Raw genomic sequence first — 6,000 nt, forward strand, 5'->3', positions numbered from 1 at the left:
GATTCAGGGAAGCGTTTCCGCTTCCTACCTGACATGGGACAAGAAAGACTAACCAAACCCATGAAAGAAAACAAACATTAGTAAAAATCATAATCTGAGTTTGTACTCTTTTGTTGATTTTATATTTTGTTGGCAGCCCTGATTGTGTGTGTGGGTGCAAATGCTGACATTTATTGTCAGCATATACAGTATGTACACACACACATTTACAAATACACACACTTGGAATACATGTATTTACCGATAGGAGGTTGTTGGTTGATCCCTCTGCTCATCTTGCTCTTCTTCATCCTCTTCTTCCCCTTCATCCAGGAGCTCCATGTCCATGAAGTCCTCTTCTTCAATGGTCATGCCTTCATGATCTTCATCGCTGTCATGTTCAGCAATAAGTCTAAGCTCGTCAGGGCCTAGCCGCTGTCTCCTCTTCAGAGACTCCATAAGGCGTGCATATTGAGCCTTGTCTCCATCCATCTCAGAATAATAAAAGAAAAGAGATCACAATGAATAAAGGTGGTGACAGTGATGTTGTTTTAAAAATAATTACATATATGTACTGTAGAATTCAATCACAAATACTCTGTATGTTTTTGTCAGAGAAGCTAATGTCCACAGGCTCATGTTTTGAAGTAAACTCAAGTTCACTGAACCAATACATATGACAAAAGTTTCTCAAATCTGGCACATGGTTTACACATAAAACAATAATTATCTAAGAGGAGCAATAATTACAAGACAAAACTTGATGCTATGGTTATATTTAAAAATGTTGTAAATAGTCACAGACTTAAATGTTATGCACATGTATGCTTTCAAAAAAAGCTTTCAAAAAAAAATTGATACCATATTTTAGTCCCTTTCAAATATATCTTGCAATACATTAGAAAATTATGCAAATCTGACAAATATTTTATAGATAAAACTATATTTCACTGATACAAGTAAGAATTAAAAAAAGTAAAAAAAATATATTATGGTAAAAAAAATTGCCCAGACTGACATGTTATCTACCTATATGCACCTACAGGCATTGGACAAAATAACTGAAACACCTGTCATTTTAGTGTGGGAGGTTTCATGGCTAAATTGGACCAGTCTGGTGGCCAATCTTCATTAATTGCACATTGCACCAGTAAGAGCAGAGTGTGAAGGTTCAATTAGCAGGGTAAGAGCACAGTTTTGCTCAAAATATTGCAATGCACACAACATTATGGGTGACATACCAGAGTTCAAAAGAGGACAAATTGTTGGTGCATGTCTTGCTGGCGCATCTGTGACCAAGACAGCAAGTCTTTGTGATGTATCAAGAGCCACGGTATCCAGGGTAATGTCAGCATACCACCAAGAAGGACAAACCACATCCAACAGGATTAACTGTGGACGCAAGAGGAAGCTGTCTGAAAGGGATGTTCGGGTGCTAACCCAGATTGTATCCAAAAAACATAAAACCACGGCTGCCCAAATCACGGCAGAATTAAATGTGCACCTCAACTCTCCTGTTTCAACCAGAACTGTCCGTCGGGAGCTCCACAGGGTCAATATACACGGCCGGGCTGCTATAGCCAAACCTTTGGTCACTCGTGCCAATGCCAAACGTCGGTTTCAATGGTGCAAGGAGCGCAAATCTTGGGCTGTGGACAATGTGAAACATGTATTGTTCTCTGATGAGTCCACCTTTACTGTTTTCCCCACATCCGGGAGTGTTACGGTGTGGAGAAGCCCCAAAGAAGCGTACCACCCAGACTGTTGCATGCCCAGAGTGAAGCATGGGGGTGGATCAGTGATGGTTTGGGCTGCCATATCATGGCATTCCCTTGGCCCAATACTTGTGCTAGATGGGCGCGTCACTGCGCGTCACTACCGAACCATTCTGGAGGACCATGTGCATCCAATGGCGGTGCCGTGTATCAGGATGACAATGCACCAATACACACAGCAAGACTGGTGAAAGATTGGTTTGATGAACATGAAAGTGAAGTTGAACATCTCCCATGGCCTGCACAGTCACCAGATCTAAATATTATTGAGCCACTTTGGGGTGTTTTAGAGAAGCGAGTCAGGAAACGTTTTCCTCCACCAGCTTCACGTAGTGACCTGGCCACTATCCTGCAAGAAGAATGGCTTAAAATCCCTCTGACCACTGTGCAGGACTTGTATATGTCATTTCCAAGACGAATTGACGCTGTATTGGCCGCAAAAGGAGGCCCTACACCATACCAATAAATTATTGTGGTCTAAAACCAGGCGTTTCAGTTATTTTGTCCAACCCCTGTATATGGTAGCATAGCATACTTTAGTCTCTTTTAAATAAATGCAGCAATTTTTTAGAAAATGATGCAAATTTCACAGAAAAATGTTATAGATAAAATAATATTTCTCTGTTATAAGTACAAATTACCACAGATAAAATATACCATGGAAATAAAGGTTATAAATTGCCCAGACTGACATGTAATCCACCTTTATGCTTTCTGCCTCAGCTAACTTACTTTAGCCAGTCATGCTAAATGCATGTAATGCAAAATGTAATGCTATTATGAGCAAAGCTAAGGTGATTTCTAAGCAGACTTTAGACAGTTTTGAAGTAAAACAAGTAAGCTATAACTGATTTCAAGATTACATGCATAAAATCTAACTTTGGAGTTTGAGAGCAGCTTGTTCAAACCACATGGCTGCAGGGTGCAACTCACAGCTCCGGTAGTTTAGCTTAGCTCACTGCTATTCCCTTATTTGTGTAAAACTGCTGCATACTTTACAAACTACTAAACAAACGAGACTAAAGAGGTTTCTGATAAACTCTCCACACTTATTTATTTCCATCTAGATGGACATAAAAAAACATTCAATCGATTCAGAATGGAGAGTTGTGCAGCTGACTGACTAAACTTAGAACGCAGCTCTCAAAACCACCTCAGCTTTTCCAATGCGTAAGCACTAATAATATTACAATTTTACCATTAAAGCCAAGTTTTCTGAGTAGAAATGAAAAGTAATAACACTAATAAACAGTTTTAAAATAAATCTTACCTTATTTCACTGACAGAATATCTCTTTCTGTGTTGTTATCCAGTCGACTGTCTCAGCTGCGTCCGTGTGAGGGCGGAGCGAATTAAAAAAATAAATTCTACGCCTTCTCATTAAATATGCAAACCAGCCACGACACAAACCGCTTGACCAATGATATTGCCTTTTAGCCTGGATTGTCAGCTACCTGGGGCAGTTTTCAGATTTACAATCAGTGATCGGACGGCGGAGATATAAGGCTTTAAGCCATCAAAATTATTGTTTCGAAATTTGAATGGGCCGGCTTTAAAGGGTTAATAAAGCAAGATAGGAGAGTAGGGGAAGATTTTAAACTAGACAAAACATCGGTTTTATTGCAGGCTTAAGTTAGAGATTTTAACTTAGTCGACTGTTTTAGGAAAGTGCATCCAAGGGAGGAGGGCTACACCTGGTTCAGTGGTGATGGCACCAGAGCCTCCCAAATTAACTATGTTTTTACAAGAGACTGCCTGCCAACTGATGCTACGTTAACCCCCCTTTTCTTCTCAGATCACGTTATGCTTTCCTGCACTTTTTCTTTCCCAACCCAGGTGACCGTAGGGGGAGGGCTGTGGAAGCTGAACTGCTCCCTGTTGCAGGATGAGGAGGTAGTCAGGTGCTACAGGGAGCAGTACAGCTCCTGGCAGACCCTCCAAGACTTCTATGACTCGCGAGCACAGTGGTGGGAGATGGTGAAAGACAGGACAAATACTTTTTTTTTAAAAGTAGGGAAAACCAAAAAAGATAAAGAAAAAAGGTGCATGATGGGGCTGCAGAAAAGACTACAGAGGTATTTTAATCTTTAAAATAAAGGTTTTGATTTTAGTGAAGAAATTAAAGAAGTAAAAAGGGAAATGTCTGTTTTAACTGAAATCAAGAGTAAAGGAACTATCTTAAGAAGTAAAGAAAGAGAAATAGAAAAAGGAGAGAGATGTACACGTTACTTTTTTAAGAAAATAATATCAAAAGGGGGAGGAATAACAAAATTAATAGAAGGAGGAAGGGAGGTCAACACGATGGAGGGGATTTTAAAAACTGTGGAGAGTTTTTATGAAAATCTGTATGATGTAAAAAGCGTACACAAAGAGACAATGGAGGAGGTTTTAAGTTCTTTAGAAAGATTTTTAAACAGTAAGAGGGTTTTAACAGAAGATTTTACGATTTTAGAAATGGAAAAATGTCTTAAAGGTTTTAAAAATGGAAAATCTCCGGGAGAGGATGGACTCCCCGTGGAATTTTATGCAACATTTTGGGACATTTTAGCTACGGACCTCTTAACTGTTTTTAAAGAATTTGAAAGACTGGACCGACTTCCAGACAATTTTAGGGTAGGGATAGTTTCTTTATTGCACAAAAAAGGTGACAAGATGGACTTAAGAAACTGGAGACCTATTACGCTTTTAAATTTTGATTGTAAGCTTTTTAGCAAACTTTTATCACGACGAATGTTAACAGTTTTAGAGGACATGATCCACCCGGATCAAGTCTGCGCCATCCCAGGAAGGAGGATCACGGACAGCCTAGTCTTTGTGAGAGACAGAAACATTCGATTATTAGTCCTAAATTTAGATTTTGAGAAAGCTTTTGATCGGGTCTCGCACCAGTACCTGTTCCAGGTACTGCAAAAGATGGGTTTCCCAGGGAGGGTTCTAGAGTGGGTGGGATTGCTGTATAAAGACATCAACAGCAAAATTCTTGTTAATGGGCACCTGACAAAAACAATCAATATTCGCTCTGGCGTTCGTCAGGGGTGTCCGTTATCCCCACTCCTGTTCGCGGCTTGTATTGAGCCGCTGGCGCAGATCTTGAGAAGGGACAAATGGATCAAAGGACTGGACCTGCCAGGCGGACTGACGGCGGCCTGTACATTATATATGGATGACGTTACACTTTTATGTTCGGACATTTTATCGGCCCAGAGAGCATTGGACTTGACTGACTGGTACGGACGGGCCTCGGGCGCTAAGCTCAATCGAAGCAAGTCTGAGGCCCAGCTCTTTGGGCCGTGGGGAGACATACGGACCGACCTGGATGTGGATTTTAAAGGAACAGATATTAAAATTTTAGGCATCAAATTTGACAGAGAGGGAGGTGGAAGGGGTAACTGGACTAACGTGTTAGGGAAAGTCAGGCAACGACTGGGGTTTTGGGGACTGAGACGTATGACAATAGAAGGCAAAGTTTTAATATTTAAATCTGTGATTTTACCTTTGCTTTTATTGTTGTGTTCTGTTTTTAGTCCCCCCAGACCTTTTATTTTACAGGTAGAGAGAGCGTTTTTTTATTTCCTGTGAGGGTCCAAGTGGGAGCGACTCCGAAGAGATATAGTGAAGAAAAGACCTGAAAATGGAGGGAAGGGGCTCCCAGACCCCCACCTGTTTTTAACCAGCAATTTTACTGCACTCCATATGACTTATGCGACGACCCCATCCAGAGAGAACAAGAAGGCCAACATGGTGAAATTCTGGATGGAGTCGTACCTGAGAAGACTGCGCATTTTAAAACCTGATCTTAGAACTCCAGTTGCTTTTAACTTGTCAAAAGAATATGATTTTATTAGAAAGTTTTTTAAAAAGTTTGATTTAGAAAAGGAGGATGTCGCCATTTTAACTAATGCTAAATCCATTCTCTCTGTCGTGCAGGACCGGGAAGAAGTGAGTCTCATCCCAGGCCTCAGTGAGGCCAGAAGATTGTGGAGGAATGCGGCCCACTTCGCCCTCCCAAACAAACTAAAAGATCTGATGTGGATGGTGCCGTGATGCACTCACGGGGGATGGCAACGAATCCCACGTGCCCATGGTTTGGGTGTGTCAAGCCAGAAACCGTGCGGCATGTGCTCTGGGAGTGCAGCGTGGTGAGGGACCTGTGGGCCAGAACAGGCCCGCTACAATGCCCGAGCCTACCAGCAGGGGAGTTCCACCCGCGAGTTTACCGGCTAGCGGTGAACGGGGTGGGTCAGGG

The sequence above is a fragment of the Trichomycterus rosablanca genome, chromosome 4 (assembly GCF_030014385.1).
Source record: "Trichomycterus rosablanca isolate fTriRos1 chromosome 4, fTriRos1.hap1, whole genome shotgun sequence".
Classification (NCBI taxonomy): domain Eukaryota; kingdom Metazoa; phylum Chordata; class Actinopteri; order Siluriformes; family Trichomycteridae; genus Trichomycterus; species Trichomycterus rosablanca.